Source organism: Tachypleus tridentatus, chromosome 1 (assembly GCF_004210375.1).
Source record: "Tachypleus tridentatus isolate NWPU-2018 chromosome 1, ASM421037v1, whole genome shotgun sequence".
In the NCBI taxonomy this organism is placed as follows: domain Eukaryota; kingdom Metazoa; phylum Arthropoda; class Merostomata; order Xiphosura; family Limulidae; genus Tachypleus; species Tachypleus tridentatus.
In genome coordinates this window covers 78,108,682-78,135,799 of record NC_134825.1, presented here as the reverse complement: position 1 = coordinate 78,135,799, position 27,118 = coordinate 78,108,682, and the positions used below count along the sequence as shown (strand labels likewise).

The 27,118-nt window shown below is 32.9% G+C and overlaps 1 protein-coding gene across 5 annotated transcripts in view; it reads right to left on the bottom strand.

Annotated features, from left to right (window-relative positions):
- LOC143253019 (dopamine receptor 2-like) overlaps positions 1 to 27,118 on the bottom strand; it is a 115,012-nt gene that overhangs the window by 75,340 nt on the left and 12,554 nt on the right. Inside the window, exon 2 of one of the 5 annotated variants that reach the window (XR_013029305.1) lies at positions 13,672 to 14,678. The exons of the other annotated variants lie outside the window; for them this stretch is intronic. The gene's annotated coding sequence lies outside the window, so the exon portion shown is untranslated. Of the gene's footprint in view, positions 1 to 13,671; positions 14,679 to 27,118 lie in introns of those variants that run through there. 5 annotated transcript variants of the gene reach the window in all.

The window sequence follows — 27,118 nt, the reverse complement described above, 5'->3', positions numbered from 1 at the left end:
AAGTGTTTCATCGAATAGATTAAGCAATTGTGACCATAATAACAGTGTTTCAACTTATAACTTCTTTTTTTTTAGTTCGTTCTGAAGAAGGAACTCAATTGATATTTATTTTATGGAAAAAACTGCTGTACCATGACGTCTGACGTTTCTATTTCAAAAGCAATTAAAGCGTTTAACTCCAACCCTGGTTTCAAATATACTCATTTTTGACGATAATAATTAGCATTAATCCTACAGATATTACTTGTGCTTTGTTGTGAAGTACAATACAACACAGTGGATTATTGAACCTTGTATTGTAGTGTTATAAACCCTCAAAGGAATAGTTAGAAAACTGTGACTCAGTATTGATTCTGAATACTTTAATCCTGATACCTTAAGCAATGCTGTATGATTTTTTAAATATACCACTTTCAAATATAATCATGACTTTAGGAAATGTAAGACCCTTTATTACAATTCTTTTTCTGTTACGAAAGCAGTTTTGTTTTTACTAAAAAGTAATAAATGAAAAACACACACAAACACAACAGAAAAAATAATTTAAATTACGTAGAAATATTGCGATGTTTAATGGTTGCGTACTCTATGGTGTAATTTCTTTGTTTGTTTTTATACCGGAAAGATGTAAGTTGGACTATCCTCACTGTATCCATCGCGGAATTCAATCCCAAATACTAATCTTATAAGCTCTTCAGTTTTATCGCTAAACCACCAGGAGATGTAGATATTTAGCATTAATGTTGTTTTGTTCGCCTGATTACAATAAAAAGTTGGTGAAATTGAGTTTTGGTTCAATAATATAGAAAAAATGGTTGAAAGGAGATCAAAATTTTCGATTTTTTCGATAAGTTATTTCGCAGATAGATAATGTTAATAACAAAGAAAAATAACACAATTAGAAGTATATTGTACTTACAAAATGAAAAATAAATCAGTCAACTCATAAAATACTCAAATACAAACGTTTTGTTTTATTGATTGTTTCGAATATTTGCGCAAAGTCATTCTAGGCCTATCTGTGTTAACCAACCCTATATTCCAGTGATTCTCAACCAGTGTACCACGAGAGATTGGCAGATGTGCCGCGGTGTTTTTGAAACACATTCAGCTTTCTTGATATTTTGCAAGCAAGTTGAACACATCAGTTAATAAAAGCTACTATAGAGACAATCTGAAACCTTCCAAGACATTCGATGGTTTTCATTGAACTCGAGCACTAAGAAGTTTATACTTAAATTTCATTCTCGACTACCATGGTTTGACTGTTAGTTTAATTGTGGCGCAACAAGCGCTTCGTACGCCATAAATGATGCATCAAACAATCAAACTGCTTTCTGGAACACGTTCTCATTCTGCTGTAAGCTACAGCTACTACGCTGTAGGTAAGAATTTTATAACAACTGCAGAACTTCATGTTTATCGTGTATTAATTAGCTTTATCATTTATCCATGAAAAAAATTTAAGTAAGTCTGGTGCTGCAAAGGAGAATGTGTTGAACCAAAAGTAAAGAATCAAACGAAAGTACAAAAACGAATACATCGAATACGGTTTTATCGCTTTGGAATCGGAACATTCTCAATTACCATCCTGCTTACTCTGCAATGCAGCTTTATCGAACAAGGCGCTTGTTCCTAGGAAATTGAAAAGACATTTGGAAACAAAACATACGGCTGTGAAGGATAAACTAAAAGAACACTTCGAAAATCTTGCGGCTCAACAACATGAACAATCAAGGAAGCTTGTGAACTACATGAAGCTGCTCGAAAAAGGATTGATTGCAAGTTATAAGGTTGATCAATTGTTGACAAAACGCAAGAAAGCGCATACGGAGGCTAAATCAGTCATTGCGCCAGCGTTAGCAATCATCGTTGAAACTGTGCTTGGAATGGATGCCGCCAAAAAGGTTAAGCAAGTTCCACTGTCCAATGACACAATTTCGCGTAGAATTGTAGACTTGTCGTCGGATTTGAAGGATCAAGTTTGCGAATACTTCGAAGCGCCTGAAGATAAATTGTCTCTGCTATAGTCTCTTCAAGTTGATGAATCTACTGAGGTTAGTGGAAAAGCTCAAGTTCTGGGTTTTGTTCGATTCATAAAAGACAGAAAAATCGTAAACTAATACTTATTTTGCAAAGATTTAAAAAGTACAGCGAAAGGCCAAGACATTTTCGAGTTGGTGAATGAAAACATTTTGCTCTTCAAATTACATTGGAATAACTGTGTCAACGTTTGCACCGATGGCTGTCCTTCAATGTAAGGAAAAAAGAAGGAATTCGTCACTCTGGTGCGCCAACAAAATCCAAACAGGATTGTTTACTGCAAGATTCATAGAGAGGCGCTCGCCTCCAAATTTTTGCCGAAAGATGTGCAGCCTGTTATGAATCAAGTTATTTAAGTGGTGAATTTCATCAAGTCTTCGCCACTTCAATCTCGACTTTTCTCTCTTCTCTGTGAAGCGATGGATTCAAACTACAAAAAGCTACTATATCACACTGAAGTTCGATGGCTTTAGAAAGGAAAGGTGTTACAGCGTTTTTTCCAACTAAAAACTGAAGTAATTTTTCTTGGAGGTTGAGGAAGCAGGTTTTGAATTTTCTTTTCATGATGAGATCTGGTAGCTGAAGGTTCAATTGCTCTCCGACTTGTTTCACAAATTAAATTATCTGAACTTAAGTCTCCAAGGACCATCTGAAAACATTATTACTGCAACATCCAAACTGAAGGCCTTCGATGAAAAGGTGACGCTGTGGAAGAATAAGATCTCGAAAAGAGTTCTTGATTGTTTTCCTTCTGTTAACGAATGTCAATCAAAGAAGAAAATTGTTCCTTAAATTTTGAACACATTAAGCGACCTACAGTCCGCACTAAAACATTACTTCCCGTCACTTGCTGTTGACGAATATAACTGGGTGACCTATCCATTTGGAATCAACGAGACAACAAATCTTACAGCTGAGGAGGAAGAACAGCTCATTGATTTACGTAACGACAAATTTTATCAGTCATTGTTTCCCGAAAAGAGCTTCAATGAGTTTTGGATCTCCATTAAAAATTCATATCCTGCAATCAGTTCAACAGCAGTTGAAGTTCTGTTTTCGTTTGCATCTTCGTGGTTTTTCAAAATTGTATTTTCAGCATAGAGTGAAATTAAAGCCAGAAAGAGAAAGAGACATCATACAGTCGATGATGAAATGCGAACTTCTTTGTCTTCGTTGAAGCCTCGCTTCAATTTGATTTGCTCTCGGAAGCAGGCACAAGCGTCACATTGAAAACATATGTGAAAATAAAAAGTTTTGAATTTTCTGCTGTACCACAAAATGGTTAAAAAGCCTTAGAACGACACTCACGGCCAAAGCAAGCGATAGTATTGTCAATGTGCAGATGACATCAATATCGTTTGCTTTGGCCGTGATTTTTGTTCTAAGGCTTTTTAAGTTAAATCTTCTGTGTTACGTGTATCTGAACGTAATGCACAATGACATTATTATCACTTGATCTGGGCGTGATTTTCATTCTAAGGCTTTTAACGCTTGCCGTATAACATGTACCTAAAAAAAATCGTTAAGGCTTTCCAGGTGTGCCGCGAAACTTTTCAGATTGTCGTATTGTGCCGCAAGTCAGAAAAGGTTGAGAACCACTGCTATATTCGAACTGACAGAATAAAAGAGAAAGCTGCTAGTCAACAGGGACCACCGCCAACTCTTGGGTTACTGGCATCGTATATTGGAATTCATCATAGCCCTTATAAAAATCTCCATGGCTCCAAATTCGGCCGGGGCAATTTTGCGAAAACGCGATAAGATCCATAAACACATAGAATTCACATTTCTCCAAAATCTTTAGTAACAACGTAGTTGACGATATTTATCTGTCCAAGTTCATAAATGAAAATATTGAGTGGGTTTTAGTCAGTTAGTAGACAAAGAGATTTTGCAAGCAGTTCACTACTGAAAATTACACATCTTTAATCACATTCATTTCCAAGTCAAAATATTTTTCTTCCTTTTCTCTCTCACTCTGTCTGAAGTATATGACGTACTTATGATATTTTGTAGCATGTTCAATTTTTCAAGCATAGAAATCACAATATAATAAGGCTTGTTACTACATTGCTTCAGAAAATTAGGCTTACCTTCAGGTTCTTCATTTTTCACCTCTACGACATTGAAATTTTCTTTATTCAGTTTCATCGTAAACACAAGTTTATCAAAAAAAACTGTAATTTTCATATTTTAAAACTGAAAAGAAACATAATATTAAGTCATCAAAATATGCTATTTTGGAAGGCTTAATTATCGCACATCTTCCGTTGAATGGTTATGAAAACGTTTCGAGATAATTCGTGTTCCTTCCTCAAGACAAAGTGTCCGTTAACAAAATACTTCATTATTATACTGTCTTACCAGCTACGTCTCTCAAACAGCATGATGAAAAGTTTTGTTTATTTTAAAGCATATCTCTACGTGTCACTTTTGAAAACTTTCAGTGATTAATAAAAGGAAAGTAGAAATAGAACTAAAATACTAATTTGTGCTTTACTGAATTTATTTAAAATACGAAATTTAGTTACTATTTGTAAAACAAGGATGTGTAATACCTATATGAGTTTCACAGGATATTTATTACCATTTGACTACCGTTTAAAAGCATATCGAAATGCAAATAATGTTCAACTTGACATAAAGATGACCTAGGAATCGAAACGTTGTTCTCTCCTTATCAGTAAAAGTGTCAATACCCATACCAGCCGTTCTAAGATATAAATGTAAACAATCCTTGACTGAATTTTTTCTCTGACTCACCTAATTACCAAATTGATTTAAATGACTCATTTGCATGTTTTCAGTTTGTTTGTTTTTTATTATAATTAGTGCTATGATATTCTATATTGTTGAATCTGAGATGTATATTGCTAAAGTTGATATAGTTTTGCATGCTATTTAGAACGTTTTTTTTTTTCGTACGAAGAAAATAAAATGAGTTTTAATATATTTAACTTAGTTCGTCAAAATACACACCACCGTTCTAACTCAATTAAAGCTATTTATATTTTCTACAAAGTAACATTGACGAAATTGGCTACTAAGCCAAATTATTTGTTGCACTTTTTTATTTTTATTTTTTGCTAATTAGTACGTTAATATTAAAAACAAACGCCACCATATTCAGGAATTCTTGTTGGGTCCTAACATTTGAATACAAACTATCAGAACTGGTTTTACTAAATTCGACGTTCTTTTATTTAATATCTGAATGCTTGTTATTGCTGTTGTTTAAGTTGTTTGCCAACCTCTCTTGTTTGCTTTTTATATAAATACAAGAATAGCAAGGATTAATAATAATAATAATTTATTTCTAGTATTACCTTCTATCAATTCAAGTAAATAATTTATATAAAATAAGTTTAATATTTGTTGTTTATTTTAGGATTTAAATCACTAGTGATAAGCCACAACCTCCAGTGACTAAGTACCGGTAAGTCTGAAGACTTACACTAATAAACGATAAGAGCCGAGTTTCGATACTCGTAGTGAGCATAACAGTGATAGCTCATTGTGTACTTTTTTACTCAGTATCAACAAAAAGTAATAAGTTAAATATTTGTTTGTTTTTTAAATGTTTTAAGGTGTAGTTCAATATTCTTGTTAAAATATGAAAAATATTTAAATAAAAAAGTAATTATCAAAATGTGAATTTAAAAACTACCATGTGAAATGAAATTGACTCCGGGATATGAAATATAAGAAGAAATGTGAATAAAAATTAGGATTACATAAATAATTAAAAAATATATAACTAAAGTTTAAAGAACAAACATGAGGGTAAGACTAGTTGACCGTACGAAAAGGGAAGATGCTAAAATAATCGTATTTAACACAGGAATGAGCATGTTTCTAAGAAGACTGTGAAAGAACGAGCATGTTTGGTATGACGAGGAGTCGAACCCGCAACCCTCAGATTATGAATGGAACGTCTTAATCCCCTGGCTATTTCATTGTATTACCGTTGTTTTCTTATTGTATTTTACCATTTGACTTTCTATTTTAAAGGCCCGGCATGACCAAGTTGAAAAGACACTCGAATCGTAATCCGAGGGTCGCGTGTTCGAATCCCGGTCGTACCCAACATGCTCGCCCTTTCAGCCGTGGGGGCGTTATAATGTGACAGTCAATCCCATTATTCGTTGATAAAAGAGTAGCCCAAGAGTTGGGGTTGGGTGGTGATGACTAGCTGTCTTACACTGCTAAATTAGGGACGGCTAACGCAGATAGCTCTCGAGTAGCTTTGCGCGAAATTCAAAACAAATCAAATGTTTCGGTTTTAATTGGAGAGGGTTAGTTCTCAGTTTAACTTGATTTTCTATCCAGTTGTCTTATTCTTATATATGGATGTGTGGTCAGAAGTCTTTACAGTAGAAATTTGCCACTAACTAGCAAAAAATTTCAACAATAAACGTAAAAGCTCACAATTCACTTGTTTTAAAATAATATATTCAAAATACAGGGCAAACTTATATACAAATGTTAATTGCATGGTTAAACACCATAGTGGTATCCAGAGCTTTAAATAGTCTCTTTTTGTCAGGAGTCCCAGCTGACAAGACGAATAATATTTTTACTCTGTTATTACAATATGGAAGATTTAGATACCTTATCCCTTCTGAGAAAAGAACTTGTTGATCCAAAACGAATTTGGAGAGTAAACATTTCGTCTTCATAGATGAAATATTCACATATGGAAAGCATAACTGTCAAGGATGGTTTACATTAATCATTGCATATGTGATTTCAGGCATATTTTAATAATGTTAACAAAATGTTTAGAGCCAACCTGGATATTTTTGTTGTCTTCTATAAAATTCCCATATTGTCATACGATTAATAATTGCGAGTGTTTCATATACAGATTTTGTCACACATTCTAAGAACCCTATAATCTCTCTTTTTCCGAATTCACTGCTTTAGCATATTGCACAAACATTGACACAACTGATTTACTTACGTGGCATAACATGTCGGACGGAATATTCTATATACTCAGGGAATGTCCAGGAATTTAACACGTACCAAAGTTATTTTCATAAGTAATCTTAGACACATTGAATTTCATTATTTTTTTACATTTAAAACTGTTATATTCAGATGCGAGTGAATTAAATATTAAGATGTATTATATTATAAAAACTTGTTTTCTATAAGAAAACATGCAGTAAAGATATTACTGAAAACACAACAAAGAAAGTACGTTCAAATGTGGCCACAGCAAGAAGCAATTTTGACTCTACCTATAAAACAATATTCGAGTAATATATTAAATTAAAATTGCGCTGATCCGTTTAATTAAAAATTGCACAAATTATTAACTATTCCATTCTTTGTTTTTGAACTTCCCTCTTAGTTACACAAGGGCTATCTGCGCTTGCCGTCCCTAATTTAGCAGCGTAAGACTAGAGGGAAAGGCTGCTAGTCATCACCGCCCACCGCTAACTCTTGGGCTACTCTTTTATCAACGAACAGAGGGATTGACTGTCACATTATAACGCCCCCACGGCTTAAAAAAAGAGCATGTTTGGTGTGACAGGGAGTCGAACCTGCGACCCTCAGATTACGAGTCGAACGCCTTAATCACCTGGCTATTTCATTGTATTACCGTTGTTTTCTTATTGTATTTCACCATTTGACCTTCTATTTTAAAGGCCCGGCATGGCCTGGTGGAAAAGACATTCGACTCGTAATCCTAGGGTCATGGGTTCGAATTCCCGTCAAACCAAACATGCTCGCCCATTTAGCCGTGGAGGCGTTATACTGTGACGGTCAATCCTACTATTCGTTGCTAAAAGAATACCCCAAGAGTTGGCGGTGGGTGGGGATGACCAGCTGTTTTCCCTCTAGTCTTACAATGCTAAATTAGTGCTCGTGTAGCTTTGCGGGAAATTCAAAACGAACAAATCCTCTTTTAAGCTTTATTTTGAAGACTTTTATTACTTTTCCGGTGGGGTGAAAGTGCACGCTCTAGATATATGTTAATAAAAACTATCACTTAATAAAATAATTTCCACAATATCAAGATATTAAATTTTGGTTTTATTAGTGAAACACTAGCTATTATTTTACTCTCTTTTTTACCTATGGTTTATAAATTATATATATACACATATATTTTCATATAGAAAATGTCGTTGATGAAAAAACAAAACCTGGTTTTTTGTTAAATGTTTACATCACTTACACTAAAAACACATCACAATAATCTGGTTGTTGTTATTTCTCTTTCTTTTATTGTTTCAGTGCGAATTTGAGGTAAAGCTAGTCAGAGCTCAAATGTTTCTCAATACGAGTTTAATGGGTATTTTAATAAAAGTTTTAATACCCATACCACCCATTTTGAGATAGAATTCTACTTCAAGTGGGTTTCTCGTCACCACGAATAGTTAGAGTTCATATTACCAGGATGAAATACCTCAACAACAACAAAATGACAACTAACACTTTGAAATGTAGTTTACGCTTCAGCAACTGGAAGTGTTATTAGAAAAAGTTTATTGCGAAAACATATACACATACACTGATGAACACAGGTAAACCTAACGGTTCTCTCTGTTGATAAGTCGCGTGTTTCAATTGTTCCTTTTTTTACACGTGTTTTAACTTATTTTTTTATAAAGACTCTTGTCACACAGTTGAATAGGTGCTCAATCACGCAGGGCTAGCAGAAATCAATCAAACAATAAAAACAATATTGAAAAGCAAAGATTCTATAGAAAGATTGTCAAAATTTTTCACGGCCAGTTATTTTTTAGAATCTAAATGTAGGACCACGGTTTCTCTGTCTATACACGTTATATGATCATCAAGCCCTAATTTTATATTAGATATGTTAGTATAATCATTATAAAAAGTAAAGAAACGAATAATCAAAACTGTAAGATTGCAATGACTAAATACATTTTGAATTATATTACAAAAGATGTGAATTAGTGTTACTTGCAAATCATAGGAATGTAAACGAAGATTTCAGTGCAGTTGCTAATAAACTTACAATACTAAGAAATTTTTAACGTTCCTAATGATACTATGTTACTATATTTGTTTGTTGTTAAGAGTAAGGCTACACAAGAGGGTACATGAGTTGTGCTCACCATGGGTATCAAAGGTATGACAGATTCAGTACATCTACAAACTAATTTCGTGAGATTGGGCCTCTTCACCTGGAAACAAAAATTATTTTATTTGATTTTACCAACTCATTCTGCTCTCATTTAACATTCAAATTGTGCTGTCTATTGTACATTATACGTATAGGAGCAGGCAACAATATATCATTTGCCAAACACCCAAAGTCTTCCTGAATAGGGATGAGCCAAATAAGACAAAATGCGGTGGGTTTGTATTAAGTTTTCAAAATTGACAAAATGTATTTGTAATACAGACCATAGGCATAGATACAAGTGCTAACATTGCAGCTTCATTTGCACTACGCTCTATCGTAGTACATGCCAGGACTAATTAGCTCATCTGTTGTAGTACAGAATAGAAAGCAATAATAGGAAGTTCAATATGCCTAGTAAATGAAGCTGTAACTGTAAGCCTTCCGTTTGTAAAACTGATGGGATTCACTGACATAAATGCATCCTTACTTGTATCAGATTTAGTTTCATCATATAAATAAACATATGATTAGACACTAAAATCTCTCAAATCAGGCAACTCTGTCAGCTTATGCAATAAAAATGTACCTTCGTGAAGAAAATAGTCGGACATCTTAAAAATGGCAGCCATTGTATTTACAAGAGGCTAACTTTAGTTTACTTGTTAACTTGCCAAGTGAGAAAATGCATGCAAATTTTCATGCTTGTGTCGTCAGTTGAACAATAACTCCAGCTATCTGCTCAACTATAAGTAATTCTGAAAATTTGAAGTCAATAAAAAAGTTTTATATTAACTGAAAGCCTGCACTTACTGTTGCAAACCAAACAAAATCTATGTTGTGTAAAACAACAACTGTTAAAAAAAAAGGTATATTCCATTAAATATAATTGGTTTGCTGTCAAGATGTTAAAATGGTCAACTGGCGACTCGTGGTGCACGTTTTGTATATAGCTTCTTTAAAAGTTTGTCACAAATCTAGCTTTACCGTTTTTGGACAATAAATTATGTTAATTATTGTGTTATTTGATTGTGGGTTTTGTGTTTTCTTAATGGTATTAAAGGCATGATCGGCATTTTTGTAATCACTTGAATCTTTTCAGGATGTGTGATTTCCTATTACCTTGCTGACTTTACTAAGTAAATATTGCTAAACAAAAAAGAAGTGTGAGACGTGGCAGACAAAGGTCCACTGTTTCTTTCGGTTCATTTGTTATTTCACTTGTGTAAAGAAGTGACTTGATTTTTGGTGGTCTGGAAATAAGCTTTCAAGTGGAACTCCATGTTTTTGTTTGTTTGTTTTTCTGTGTTTTTTATTATTTTGTTTAGCCAGCGTACGTACAGAGACTGCAGCATTAGGTTAAAATTGGCGTCCATGTGGCAAAGATTATCATTTGTGTTTGTTTTATTGACTGTATAAGTACTTGAGATGAAAGTCAGGTATCAATTGGCTTTCACAGTTTCTGTCTAATGTCATCACACTTTCCCGTAAATGTGTTTTATGTGAAACTGAATCACATCTGAAACAAAAAAGTTATTTTTTTTCTCAAAGTGCACAAAATAAGAAGATAAAACATGATTAACGTCAGTCGCTCAAGTAATTTATATTGATTACTTGCTAAGAATTTCCTTTGAATACTTTCAGCCGTGGGGGCGTTATAATGTGTCGGTCAATCCCACTATTCGTTGGTAAAAGAGTAGCCCAAGAGTTGGCGGTGGGTGGTGATGACTAGCTGCCTTCCCTCTAGTCTTACACTGCAAAATTAGGGACGGCTAGCACAGATAGCCCTCAAGTAGCTTTGTGCGAAATTCAAAAACAAACAAACAAACATTCCTTTGAATAAAATTTTATTGTATTCGCCTCAAAAATCATTGTTTTCTATTTTCGCTGAAAAAAAAGCAGGTTTAGCGATCAAGACATGTGCTAAATCAACCACATTCTAACGGTTAATTTGTTCGAAATTATAAAATGATAAGACTAAGCCATGTCATGTGAGAGTGGGAAATGTTTTGTGCTTTTGCATAAGATTCAACCATGTTACATGGCGAAACTTTTTTTTTTTTGCAATGAATACCATGAATCTTGAAGTTATTGAATTATTGTTTGATATTACAAAATTAATGTTCAAAAACAGATTGATTAATTTTACTATATTAGAATATTAATATTTACACGCCGATAAGCAAACAAATCAGGTTTAGAGTAACGATTTTCACACACCAATGACTAAGAGTAGTATTCCCAAAGTAAAATGAATAAGTTCATTTAGATAAGGAAAATAGTATTCACAGGCCGATGAATAAGTGTCTTTATATTAGAACATTGGTGTTCGCGCTTTCGATTTTGTCTTACAAAATAATCAATTTCTTTATCTTAGAAATTTGATCTTAACAATCTAATAAATCGGTTCTGCGTATGTGTAATTTTTATAGCAAAGCCACATTGGGCTATCTGCTGAGTCTACCGACAGGAATCGAACTCCTGATTTTAGCGTTGTAAATCCGTAGACTTACCGCTGTAGCAGCGGGTGAGAAATCGGTTTTTCTAGAATTGGGTTTTAATCTTCGCCTATACAAGGATCTAGGTGACTATAAATTAGGACAATTAAATTCACAAAGTAGTAAATAATCAGTGATGTCGAGAAAACCCACTTGTAGAGAAATATATATGCAAAAACGGCTCGTAAAATATTTTTGCATATATAAAGTAGTAAATAGATAAACGCTTCTAGGCTGCGGCAATAACATTTGCAAACTGATGAATAACCCGTTTCTAGATTAGGATAAGTAAAAGACTCTTTTTCATATGCTGAAGTTGAGAGTATATAGAAATAATTGTCATTATGTGAAACATACGGCTTGATTTCACGCACGCCACAGTTGCATGATATATTTTAGGTATACTTAAGGACAAACAGAACATATTTCCTATAACTTTTGCCAGTTGCATGATATATTTTAGGTATACTTAAGGACAAACAGAACATATTTCCTATAACTTTTGCCAGTTGCATGATATATTTTAGGTATACTTAAGGACAAACAGAACATATTTCCTGTAACTTTTGCGTGATCTCGTCAACACTTTCAAATTTTGTGTCGTTAATTTAAAACTTTTGAATATACAATAGAAATGAAAATCTTGTCGTTAAACGTCAGTTTAGAATCGTTTTCTTTTTGTACTTCACAAACTTTCACAGTTTCCTATACTAAAACAAAATGTTTACTTCATTATCGTTCACTAAAGCAAATTTACACGGTTGTTTTTGTATAAATTTTATGGATAAATTGATTTTTTATAGGAGAAGGCAAAACATCAGATTAATTCTGCCAAACGTGTTAAAAGTAGATTAATGTTGAGATTCGACAGAATCAAAATAGCAGTGACTAAGAGAACATGAAAGACAATCACATCAGTCTAAATTTAAACTGAATTATGTTTCAGCTAAAGTTGCTGTATTGGATAGTATATAGTCTTTATTTCATGCCAGTTTAAAGCCGTTATAACGAATTCGTACATTAAGTTGTGGACCAGTAGTTAATTTGTTAATTTTCTATAAGTAGTATTATCATACTACTTCGATCCAGTATTGCTGGAAAACTGCTCTTTGTTATGGAACTTCTACTATTAGTTTCACCAACCAGTGGCGTCTCAACTTCTAATCGGTAACTTTCGCTTATTGGTTAATCATAGAAGGAAAGCCCCCAGTTACTTTTAGCATTACTGTATTAACGTGGTTCTGGAAAAATGAAAAATTATTAGGATTTGATATAAACACGTTATCACAGCAAAGGTGCTTGTATAGAAAATTTAACCAATAGTGATTCTTAGATACACTACCAATACAGCGCAGATATACCATTGATACTCTGTGATTTTAACAACTATCAAGTTCACTCATTTTAAAAGGATATGTTTCGTATTTATGTGGTAGACGCTGACTTATAAAAATGGGACTATGATAGTTTCCCAGAAGTTCTGCCTGGAAACACCTGCACAATTTATGTTTATATCAGAAGATAGTTATCTCACAATTAATTAATATAACCATTAAATTTTATACCTGTGTTTTGGTGAATTATCTCTTCTCTGGTAATATGTATTATTTATGAATACAAATGTTGCGAACAAAGATGACTTCAGTAACTGAAACCATACAAGTCACTTATGTATTGAATATATATATATTAGCTAACCGCACTCACGGACACAAAGTTCAGAGCGCGTTTTTTTCAGTAACAAGCTGCAAATCATAGACCATCGAATTCCTGTGTATATATGCCTAATAACCATTGACGGTACTAGCCATTTGGGATTCCAAGTGTAATGTGGTTGTCGGCTAACTTTCAGGCAGACCGAGTGGATTCTCTCGGTGTATCCGTTGGAGTTTCGACTAATACCACTTCTGTTCCGTGAAATATTTATTTAAATAGAGGGTGTAGTGGGCGAATGTAGCACACAAGCACTAACTCGGGGGTTTATAGTTAAAACAAAGAGACTCGAGACTAAAACTTCCAACAACACTTTTATTTAAGCCTTCAAACACTTACTATTTACACACACATATATGCAATTATCTTTATTCATGTTTATCATAGATAATCCTTTCAATTCTATTAACATAATGACTGATGTTACGGAATAATGGCATTAGAATTACTTACAAACGGTGAAATGGCCTGGTTTTTACTGATAGCAAGATACATCTTCTATACGTGTTCCTCGATTCCTTCCTGACTTCTCTACCTTCTTCTTCTGATGAAGATGAGATCCGATATGTGAGCCCTCTAGATGATGATCTCTATCATTACGTCGAATTGCTTGCTAAATTTTGAATGTTGTGGCGTCTGTTCTAGCGCCTTTTATACTAGCTGAGGGGGTAATTGTCGGCCTATTCATAGTACCATGGTGTCAGCTGACTTCCTATTTGTGATTTCTTAAGCTCATTTCGTAATAATAACTCATACTAACGCGTCGTCAAGCGGTCAGAATATCTTCTTGTTTAAGAACTCCAGAACTCGTTAGTTGCATTGGTTAATCAATCGCCGTAGCTCATACTCCCACGTCATCCCGCTGTCCAAGTTTGCTTAACCCCTTTTAACCTTGATAGCGCCAATTCACTTCAACTCAAGCATACAACAGACAGTTTCTCATCTTTAGTTTATAGCTTGAATAACCCATTTTGACCTTGAAAGTGTCTATCTGTTCCAATCTAAACAAATAGCGAATGTGTTTTCAGCGGCTTTCTCTGAATTTCTGTTTTAAATAACTCTTTTGTTGTCCTTGATAACGTCAGTTATTCATAAACTAAGCTATAAATTAATCACATGGCAACAAGTTTTTCGGCGCGTCTCCTTGAACTGTTGTTATTCTATACTCTATCATTTCCTTAATATGCATTCTTATACTTCTCTATTTTCTATTTATTATTACAATTACTTATACGAGGCATCCAAATATCCAGCGACGCAAACAAAAATTAGTACAATCAATGATCTCTTGACCTCTTTCTTCTGAGAGCAGCGACCTTATAGGAAAATGATTTTGATGAACTTAAAAAAAAAAGTATTTGAAAAATCAAGCAAAAAATAATTTACATTCATTATCAATCTTTTGCAAATAGACCAGAACATATTACTTTGTTCATAGTATAATTTTGTTTTAGGTTCACAATCTCATTTGTGACGTTTCATCGTATTCATCTTCAAATATTTATCTATTGAAATGTACATATTGATGTAAATACCTTTCAAAATCAGACCTGATGATAAGCTTATAAATCTCTAATCTTACTGTTGAGACACCGAGAGCCAGGTGTTTATAGTTAATAAAGATCACTTGAAGATTTTGGTAGAATTAGCATGGTTGGCTTTGGATTTTGAGGGGTCAATCATGCTTGTCTCCAAAGTAAAACAACGTTTAGGTTTCTATAAAGAAGGCCTTTGAATATAATTCAACTACTATTACTTATCCATTTTTATCATTTTTTCTAATTGTACTGGGGGGTTTAGCGGTTAACCGAGATCTTTGAAAATACTGTTAATGCATATAAAATCAACCACTCTAGTACGCTTGACCACTGTCCTATACTTTAGCTAATCTAGAGTAACTCATAATGGGTGGTAGTTTCTAGAACAGGACCAAAGCACACAAAGCCTGTTAATATCCTTTTACAGTGAACTCGATTGAGTTTATAAGACTTTATTTATGCCTATTTAACAATATCACAAAATTTTTGTGTCTCAAACTATTCCCAGATAACCAGTTTTTATGTTTATAAGATCACAAATAAACTGACATAATTCATAAATCATGTGTCTTCTCGTCAACAACACCGTAACAGTACAAGCTACTGCTTATTAGAAGCTAATCGCAGGTGAATAATCCGGTTCGGTTTCACTGATATATTTAGTAGCTTCTTATACTTAGCGTTACGAGTGTAGTTCGTAGATTTTGTGGTCAACTGAACAAAACAGTTTAGATAAATAAATACAATTCGTTCCATGAGATTCTAAACGAATCAAACTGTTCATTCGTAAAATGGTCGAATTCCGTTTGAGAGCTAAATAAACTTCGTGTGCTGAAGAAAACACGGTTTGTAACATTGTTGTCAGAACGCTTGATTGATTTGATTCCTAGCGTATAAAGTATTTATTTATCAAGTACTACATAGAAAACATTTTTGTAGCCAATTAGATATGAAATTCCTGCTATTTATTCCTTACAAAAGTATTTCTTTCTCGGTAGTAGTTAAGATAATTTTATCTAGAAAAAATGGTCAGAAATTTACAAAAATAAATATCATGGTAATACAAGTAAAATACTGTTTGTTCCACCTTTTACCCCCACAATCTCATTTGTGTTGTTGTAACAACATATTGTGTATTGCTGTATCTAAAGCAATGCATTTTCTTCTGAATATTCTGTCTTATGAAAGTTAAAGATACATATTCATTTAACCAAAATACTTTTTTTATTTTCAAAACTCAAAAATCGGTTTCTTAAACACATTCAATAAATGATTTTCGTCATCTTCAAATCTTCATAAAAACGTTTAGTTTCTCTGTGCCAGTAACTACTATTATTCTTGTCCACCAGCGATACAGTGGTGTGTCTTAGAACCTACTATGCTAGAAACTGGATTTGAGACCCGTAGCGGACGGAGAACAGATAGTTCATTGTATAGTTTTGTGCTAAATTACAAATAAACATTGTTTTTCTTTTGTTTTGTTTTTTTATAGAATTTCGCTTAAAGCTACGCAATGAGTTTTCTGTCTGGCTGAGCCAGGGTTTTTGTTTGTTTGGAATATTCGTGCAAAGTTACACAAGAGCTATCTATCCTTAATTTTAAACTAACAAATCAGAGGGAAAACAGCTTGTCAAAAACACCCACCTCTAACTTTTAGATTATTAAAAAAAGTGTAATTATATTGTCACCCTAATAACAAAGCGCACGTGGCTCCTAAGGCTAGAGTACGAAACGTAACAGGTCGCGAAGTCTCAATCCTTGGATTCACGGTCTAGACAAACTTACCACTAGACCACGTCCAGCTCAGTGTTCAATACATCCAAAACGTATTTTTTCATCCGTTTTACAATATTTTTGTGTTCCAAAAATCTTCCTTATAAAATTTAAATATTTTTACCGATTATGTATTTGTAAGAGTATGTATTCTTATTTTACGATTTTGTTTACAGAAATAAAGATTTTATTTCTTAGATTTTGGGCTTCTTTAACTCATTAGAATATATATAAGTAAAATGGTATGCATACCTATTCTGTTGGCATGGAAATCAATATCAAAGTTGTCGCTCAATTAAGATTCAACTAATACGACAGATAGAAAAAGATCGGATACTTAGACTCATGGTGGACAACGAATTTCGTGTTTGTCAAAGATAAAAATCTCATGCTTGATTACAACTTTTCACAAGCGACAAATTCAGTTATCTAATGGAGTTCTTTGATTTCAATAAAAACGAGCGATAACTCAGTTACTATTGACAAGAAAAAAGGACTGCATTAAAAATTAAGTCTGTTAAATTGAATGCTAGTGAAGCCTCTTAAAGACTAATTTAAATAAAAATAGGGAAAGGGAGTAAGCCTTTCAGATATCGAGTAATAATTCGATTAGGTACGGTTGTCATAGCAACCTGTATCATCAAGTCCTCCGACTGCCAGTCCTTCAAAGTTGATCACCCATCTGTTTATGTACAATCCGTTTTTAGTAGCACGGATAATCGGTGTCATAGACATTGTAACATCCAATCTTTGCGACATATAATTGCATTTCATCTTTTGTTGCAATAAATCTTTATTTATTTAGAAAAAAATATCTCTATAGCAGTAAGTTGTCCAACCAAAGTATACCGTCCGAACAAAAATACCTTTCTAACAGTAAGCTGTCCAACCAATGTATATTGTCCAAATAAAAATATCTTTATAATAATAAGTTTCCAACCAATGTATACCATCCAGATGAGAATACTTTTATAATAGTGAGTTATCCTACCAATGTATACCGTCCAAATAAAAATATCTTTATAATAGTAAGTTTCCAACCAATGTCTACCATCCAGATGAGAATACCTTTATAATAGTAAGTTATCCTACCAATGTATACCGTCCAAATAAAAGGTTTTTTATTTAAATTTTCCGTAAGGCTACACGAAGGCTATATGGACTAATTGTCTCTACTTTTTCAGTGAAAGACAAGAGAGAAGATAGCTGTAATGGAACGATAATACATTAAATATATTAGAATACTCGACAATAAACATTGCATAACAAGCAATTAAATTTGTATTTAAAAACCGGTCAACGATCGTAAAAAAGGCACTCTAATGTTTGTTTGTTTAGAATTAAGCACAAAGCTACACAATCGGCTATCCGTGCTCTGCCAATCACGGGTATCGAAACCTAATTTTTAGCCATGCGAGTCTGCAGACTACCACTTTGCCACCGGGGACCACACTCTAATGTTTCCACGTTCTTCAGATATTCCGCCGGAGTATGAAAAGCAGGAGTGTTCGATAAAACATGGAAGACACGTGGAAGAATAAAGCTTCAAAATTGAACATTTCTTTATTAATTCAAATATCATACCTTACATACGTAAACGTTTAGTAAGAAAACGTTGTCGTATCGATGTATTTTCTAGGACTAATTTTCAAACAATACTCATTGAGCATGAATGAACTAAACATGTTTTGGTAAAATGACACTAGTCATTCAGCGATAAAGGGTAAGGAACAATTTTAAGCAGTAATGGGGAAAAAAGTATATAACATTCAACTTATAGATGTATTGGGTGATAATATTTCGTTTATCAAAAAAACGAATAATTGTGTTTGAAACGTAGGATCCTCCAGTAGCAGCCTTGAGTGTTTATAAAGTTAGGAATCACAGTGAAAAATATATAACAATCAAATAGCTCATTGTACAGCTTCAACAGTAGCGTCTATTACTGCATGAAATTGATCATGCCTTTAATTTGAGTTTAAAATCAAATACGCTGGTCTTCTTTTGTCTGTTTGCATTCAAAGTAACAACAGAAGTATAATTTTTTGTACAGGGAGGTGAACTTCTAGACCAAGTAACATAAAACCAAAACGTAAACCGTGTTTCTAACTCGCAATTTTACACCTAGCCGTTCATAAGTTAGCAGTGTAAGACTCTTAGACGACTCTTTTACCAATAAATAGTGGGATTGACCATCACATATAACGCTCCCACGGCTGAAAGGACGAGCATGTTTGGTGTGATGGGGATTTGAACCCGTGACCCTCAGATTATCTACATTTTACTGATAAATTTAATAAATCCACCTCCCAATGGCTCAGCGGGAAGTCTGGGATATCACACCACTAACACTCGGGTTTCAACACTTGTGATAGGTTTGTTTGTTTGTTTTGAATTTCGCGCAAAGGTTATCTGTGCTAGCCGTCCCTAATTTTGCAGTGTAAGACTAGAGGGAAGGCAGCTAGTCATCACCACCCATCGCCAACTCTTGGGCTACTCTTTTACCAACGAATAGTGGAATTGACCGTCACATTTTAACTCTCCCACGACTGAAAAGGCAAGCATGTTTGTTGCGACGGGGATGCGAACCCGCGACCCTCAGATTACGAGTCTCACGCCTTAACCCACCTGACCATGCCGGGCATCATTATGAAAATAAAACAATACTGTAAAAAAATTAAAATAATAAATGTTTGTGATGATTTTAATTGTTAAACAACACATTAGTAAATAAAAACAGTTTCCATGCTTGCAATTTCCCAAAATTAAAAAAGTGTTTTTATTTTCATTATTGAAAATAATGAATTTAGAATTTTATTACACTCTTTACTCGTTCAAAATAGCTATTATATGTACATTTACATTTTACAATATTTAAGCTGTTTATGTTTACCGGCGGTTTTATGTTAATCAGAACACATTGTTGTCCAGCATTTCACACTGTGTACAAAAGAAATAACACGTGTAATCTTGTAAGATAATAGGTATAATTTTTTGGAAGCTTATTAAGTTAATATTGTGTGTCAAGAATTGCACAGAATGATCTGATTTCGTTTCGTTTCTTAGGTTAGAGATTATATACACATATCGTTATGAAAGGTCTCGATTTCTCATAGGAGGTAAAACCGATTCAATTGGAACAAATTTACGCAATTTTGTTCTATCGATTAAAGCCATAAAATGAACCTGTTTTACTGAAATATAAGAATAAACACACATATAAAAGTCAAACATAATCGGTTTTCAATACTCCAAACTTATAAGTTAAAGCTTTTATATTATATCTAAGATCACATTTGTGTATTCAATAAGAAAGCCAACATCATTATTGTTTTATCTTAGACCTTATAAAACCAAAAAACAAAACAAACTCGAACCACTGGTGGCCGGAGTATAAAGACAAAAGATGAACACTCTCAATATAACAATATTTTTGTACAGCCTTCATTCTACTTTGAAATATTTCTTTCCTAAAATTTCAAACAAAAGATTATATTTCAAAGAAAATATTCTTCTGCTTTCTCTGTACTTATGTTACCACAGAACAATAGACATGGTACTTGATTATTCTTGACTTCAATTTTTGCTAATCTTAGGTTTATCTTAAACAAATACATATTTCAATAATAAACTATCTCGTTCTGAGATATTTGAAAATTGTGAAATTTTCCGAATAAAACTCAAAACTGAAACTAGTACTTCATAAGTAATCAAGCTTTATTCGCACTAAATTCTTTGTTGTAACCGATTAGAACCTGACACAATTTTGCAAACATTTGACAAAAGGACATTTACTGGTGGTTTTTAACAAAATTTTCTGTTCTTCTTACTTTTACAGTCATAAACAAATATATCTAAACCAAAATAAGAGGTTTGGGTGAAAATAATAATTGGTATATAATTTGACCATGAACTTGCAGTTTAATATAAACATTCCAGATAAAAGTGAAACAATTGTCTCTACAAATATTATTCAAATACCGAGTGAAACTTTTTCCGAACTGTAAAACAAAAGTTTGTTTAAAAGGCTTGCATTAGTAATTAGTGTATTGCTACGTTTACAGAACAGTAGAGGCGAAAACAGGTTCTCGCCGGTGGACTCAGCAGATAGCCTGATGTGGCTTTGCTATAAAACACGCACACACAGGTTCTCGTTATTACTGACATCTACCTACTTTTACTTGTAAAAATTACCTATTTGTAACTGTTTTGACAATATTTTAAAGTCTGCATGTTCCCTTGTACATTTTCGTATAAAACATGTAAAAGGACAATGGGCAAATAATATCCCATCTCCGATGTAACTTTTATGCTATCATATGATCGAAGCTAAGCAAAGATGTAACATTGAAGTCAGCGAATTAATCGACTATCATATTTTAACTCTATGAATGGTTCTAGCACATTACTAATTCATCTCTTTTCATGTGTGAGAAGCCTAGTTTTACCTTATCAAAAAATTCAAACGACTTTTGTGTTGTATGCGATTACGTCTCTCCATGATTTTTAAAAAAAGTGTGAACCCCAAAATTAACAAATGCGTGTGCGTAAATTAGCAAAAACAGTACGAAAAAAGCATTCAATATACCACTTAACCCTACTTGTCGAGACTTCTACTTTCAGTCCGTAAACTTGACCTTTAACCCAGTGGAGTGAGACAAATATTTACACTGATAATAGCAAGTTCTACAGTCGGCGAACAGAAATAATCAAAACATTCATGCACACCATTTGTTTACTTTGCTTCTTTTCGTATATGACACACGTCTTATACGTGAAGTACAAATTTCATGTATTCTCAAGTTTTAATGAGGCAATACTAAAACACATGAAAATAAATAATACAAGTCCTTATGAATTTACAGACTTATATTTCTGTTAACTTTATTCTGTGCTTCTATTTAAGAAATTAAAAGTAAAACAAATATGTTAGTGAAACAGGTTTTACTTTTGTTAACACTTAAAAAAAAGTAATAAAACCTCGCAAACACAAACGAAGTACCAAATACATACATCAAACTAGTTAAGAACGTAAAATAGAAAATCTCACATACCAGCTTACGAGATCGGTGATAGCTTTCACATTGAAAATCATTTTAATTGTTCTTAATCCACAAGACGCTTAAACGTTGTTATTTAATATTTCAACTCAACGATAAACATTTGGCTACACTAAATTTATCCATCACATTCGCCTTTCTTCAAGCACTGAGACTTTTAATGATCGAATTGTCGTCTGTTTGTTTTGAATTTCGCGTAAAACTACACATGGGCTATCTGCGCTAGCCATCCCTAATTTAGCAGTGTAAGACAAAAGGGAAGGCAACTAGCTAGTCATCATTACCCATCGCCAACTCTTGGGCTATTCTTTTACCAACTAACAGTAGGATTTACCTTCACAGTATAACGCACTCACAGCTAAAAAAGCAAGAATGCTTGGTGCGACCGGTATTTGAACGTGCGACCCTAAGATTACAAGTCGCTGGATGGTAATCATTAGCTTTCTTCCATCCAGACTACCACTTCAAAGCTAGGGACGGCTGGCAAGTCGATTTGCATGAACTTAAATAAACATTTCTGTCATGTTTTCGAACTCAAAGACTTTATAATATCGTTTATTTTCTCTGCATAATATTCATTTTGTTCTACGTTATTCTTAAATAATCCCAATAATTCATAAAGATCTCAAGTCCATTGTGTAAATAAAGTTTCATTTGTGAAAGGTAATTACATTTTCCCCTCGGTCTTTGAAATTGTGTTAGCGAGAAAATAAGGAAAAATATCTCAAATTTCATTCCACACAGCTAGATCCAATTATTACAAATATAAAAGTTTGTTTTTTGTGACGGTAGTGTGGTAGCTAATATCACCGTAACGAAAAGATTGTTTATTTGTTTTTGAATTTCGCACAAAGCTACTCGAGAGCTATCTGTGCTAGCCGTCCCTAATTTAGCAGTGTAAGACTAGGGGGAAGGCAGCTAGTCATCACCGCCAACTCTTGGGCTACTCTTTTACCAACGAATAGTGGGATTGACCGTCACATTATAACGCCCCCACGGCTGGAATGACGAGCATGTTTGGCTCGACGGGGATGCGAACCCGCGACCCTCAAATTACGAGTCGCACGTCTTAAAATATGGCGTTTCTCTAAATTACATAGACATCATCAAATACGTAGACATGACACATTATTAAAATATTTCAGCATCGTTATGTACATTAAGACAGAATGACTCTTATTACCTAATCAGAATATTATGTCCAGTTAAAGCAGTAACAGCAAGAACGTAGCCAACCACAATCAGACTCGTCAATGTGCTGTCACTTGAAACCAGTATCATGACTGCATAACCCAAATAAAAACGATTTTTCGTCAAGTTAGCTTTTCTTTGTTGTCATTTACTTGAATAAAACTGTCATAGCCTCATTCAGTATCACAATAAAAATAACACAGTCTTTCTTTAAACATATTCACCAGCATCCATCAAATAAACATGATGGTTCGTTGAGTTAAACCACCATCGACAAAAATACAGTACCGCCACATTTGTACCACCAAATATTAATATTAGATACACAACTATTGTAATATTATTACATTAAAAATGAAAACTCTCACTAGTAGGTGTGTTGTGAACAAATGAAACACAAACCCATATAAAAATTAGTGTATATGACTAATTAAAAATAAAAACATTGTACATTTACCCATCGTTAATTCCTATAAAGTATACTAACAAGTTTCAAAGTTCTTTTTAGGTAAATATATTTTGACTTTTAAGAACATTTCAAAAGTTTTCAATTTAATAGTGTAAACTGGTGGCATGGTTTCTTCATGAAAAACACGTACGTGTTTCGGTTTAATCTTTCGTTAAAAAAATAGATAATAGGTATGATACTGATAACCTAAAAAAAAAGTCGAATTCGTGAAATCGTCAAAAATTGCCCTCTTGCCTCAAATAAGTTTACATATTTACAACGCTAAAATCAGGAGTTTGATTCCCTGTGATAGACAAAACAGATAGCCCATTGTTGGTTAACTCTAAAATAAACAACAGACATCGATTGTTTTCTCCGACGTAACATTACGTTATAATGTTAATGATAGCAATCACTAAAAAAAAAAAAAACCTTAGGTAAAGTAATTACAATTTAAATTAGTTTAAGATAACAAATATATTAATCAGAATAATAAAATGAAATCTTTTTTTTTTTGAGAAGATATATGTAAAATTTCTTTAAAGATCAACATACATTACCAGGATTATTATGTTTTAAACAAAGATTATGACATGTAATAAATAACCTATTTATTACATTTATTACCTAACATACAAATATAGCAATCAGTTATCCCTGCACTTAAGAGGCGGAAGTTGGTTACCGCTAGAGTGTGCTACATGTTTATCGACCTCAGTTATATATGTAGGGTGTTTGTTTGTTTTTAGATTAAGCACAAAATTACACAATGGCCTGTCTATGCTTTCTCTACCACGGGTGTTGAAACCTGGTTTCTAACAGTATGAAACCATAGACATAATTCTGTGTCACTGGAAACAGAAGGAATGAATGAAAGGATAGATACAATGATGTCAGTAGAGAGGGCGCATTACCAGGGATACGTTGCTAGGCCTCCATGACAGGTTATCATGACGTCAGAGACATTAACATCCATGACATATATCAACGTGTCTCAATATGGCTATATTTAATACAATAGATTTAAAACCATAATTTAATAGTTCTATATTTATTTACATTTCCTGATCATTTATAAGAAAACCATCCTGAATAAAAGGCTATATATCTAAATATCGTGCAGTGATTTAAAATTTATTGTTTTACAGTAAAATAATAAACAAACATATCTTTACTGCGTTACACTGAAATAAAACAATACGTTTATCACTGACGCCTGACATGACCTATCGTCGAGTACTCAAATTATTTGGCTGGCTGGAAACGACACATCTAAAAGTAAATAATGTAATGTTAATATCTGATATAATATTTTGACTAATAGTTTTATACATTTCCAGCCAACACTACAAACTCGGGTACTGGATGGTAAGCAACGTCAGCCAAATAACCTACGAATTTTGTTTTATGTTTAGTATAGATTAAAACAAGCATTGTGTAGATCTGTATGAGGGAAACTCTGATGATATCCATGTGTGTCTGCTGTTTGTTTTTTTTAGAGTCTGCTACATGTGTGTCGACCTCGGTTATATGGGTAGAGTGTTTGTTTGTTTGTTTGTTTTTAGATTAAGCACAAAACAATGGCTACCTATGCTCCCCCTACCACGGGTATTGAATCCTGGATTCTAGCAGTATGAATCCATAGACATAAAGCTGTGCCGCTGGGAGCAGTAGGAGTGAATGAAAGGGTATATACAATGATGTCAGCAGACTGTCATCAAACACTGAGTCCCTAAAGGTTTTTCTTTCACCAACAGAAATAAAACTACAGTAACAATTTTTTTCAGCATTACAAGTATTTGTCATCAAAATAATCACTTTTATTGATAATCACTAGACTACTTTAAAATGTTAAATCATTAATTCAATAGTTAATTAAATCATTTTTGATTAAATCGGTTTAGGAATGACCCTTCAGTCTAATTCGTTAGTAATTAATTCAATGATAATTAAATCAAGTCCTCAAATAGGATTCTTAACATTAACTCATTAGTTCACTAAATAATTTGCAATTAATTTGTCATGAAAAGATGCTTATCAATAAATTAGTTACATTTCCTTAATATTTAAATGGTCTTAAAAGTACAATATCTTAATTGAAACTTGTTAAATAACAATCGAGTGTTTAAAGTTTTTCACTATTAATTTGTTAGATAATTAAATTTCCTGTCTTCAAAGGACCATATTTTGCTCAACCAAGTTATTAAAGTTTTTCAGTAACATAAATATCATTAAAAATTATTGATACAATAATTCTTGTTAATTACTTATTAATTTGCTCAGTTTTGCAATTTGAGCTATAGTCATGTTTATTAAGGATGTATTTGCATGAAATAATCAACTAATTACCATTATTTTTATGACTTTACATTTGAACAAATCAAAACATATTGCGAGGCTACTCACAAAATATTGCCAGGCGGCCATAATGCATAACTGAAGTTTTAAATTGTCCTTGAAAGGTCAACATTATGCATTAATTAAAACTTATACTTTTGTTAATTTGATTTTATACAACTTACACCGTCAATAAAACGATTGTTATGTAATAACACTTTTACTAATTTAACTTTATATTGTTTAACTTTGTAACTTGACAATATTTTTGCACATGTTACTTTATCTCGCGTTTTATGAATGCAAGCTTTCACATGTGAGTGTATTTAATTACTATTATTTTAACATATCTTCATAAAATTTTAAAAAGTATACCGTGACAGCACTTTCACATACGATCAGTTTCAAAATTTAATTATGCTAAAATCGTTAGTTTGTGTATTTTAAGATCTGTACAAATACAGTTCGCTATATCTAAATATAATAAATTAATAATTTACAGTTTATCCGTCCATTTTTTAATAGTTAATTACTGGCAAACACAGCTCCAAATACACACAAATCAACATAGCTCCTTTCAGGCAATCTTCTTTTTTACTTTCACAAGTCATACATATTGTAACTAATAGTCTCCCTATAGCTAACTATGACAAATGAACAGCTCACTGATTAACTTTACTATTTCTCAAAATACCAGAACTTTCTGACTGTCTAACACTAAGGCACTATCAGTAAATTGCACATAAGCAAATGTCTTAAATTTGGTTGTTTATGTATGTTTTTTCTCCATTTGCTATTATAACTTCACAAACAAACGAAATGGTATCTGATATCAAACTAGAACACACACACACATATAGAAAATTATTGTAAGAAGAAAGTACATTGGTTTTGGTTTGTTTTAAATTTCGTGCAATGCTACATCAGAGCTATCTACGCTATATGTTATATAATATGACCTTTAGTGTTACTTTTAACAGATAAAACTTCTGTTTAAGTATATAGATTTTTTAAATAAAAAATAAACTTTAACACACTGTCACTATCTATGTATTTACAATATACTTAAAATAGACGGTGCACTTTACAAAACTGTAAATATGTAGTGATATACATCAATTACATACATTTTACATAATTAAAATGTGCATTTCTAAATCGTAATTATGAATAATAAAGCATTGCTTTTATTTACCTAAGTTATTAAAAAGTGATACTAAATATTAATTGTGTATTCTCAGAACAATTCAGCTAGCATACGTCAAAGATATAACAAATAGTTTGCTTGCATAAACATTTCCACTAGAATTTATTACACATTATTTATTATACATTTACTATTAGAAGTTCACAAAGCATTGAAACTAACTCATAAACCTCTATGATACCAAACTTGTCAATAATGATCA